Raw genomic sequence first — 305 nt, forward strand, 5'->3', positions numbered from 1 at the left:
GATGAAATAAATGGAATTCAAAATTACACATATATCCTAAACTAGAATTAGTTATACGCCATATCTTAAATATTTCTATATAAATCGAATCAAATTGACTTGATTTATATTATTTTCATGTAATCAAACTAACTTGATTTGATTTACTATGTGTATCATGTACCAATAATAAATCAAATCTTTATACATAGTAAATCAAATTAAGTTAATCGTTTATTTAGTTTTTATTTACTTTAAAACATAAATGTTGATAAAAAAAAAACCTCCATTTGAATTCAATAAAATATAAAAAAAATCTAAACGAA

This window comes from Arachis ipaensis, chromosome B01, assembly GCF_000816755.2.
Source record: "Arachis ipaensis cultivar K30076 chromosome B01, Araip1.1, whole genome shotgun sequence".
NCBI classification, from domain to species: domain Eukaryota; kingdom Viridiplantae; phylum Streptophyta; class Magnoliopsida; order Fabales; family Fabaceae; genus Arachis; species Arachis ipaensis.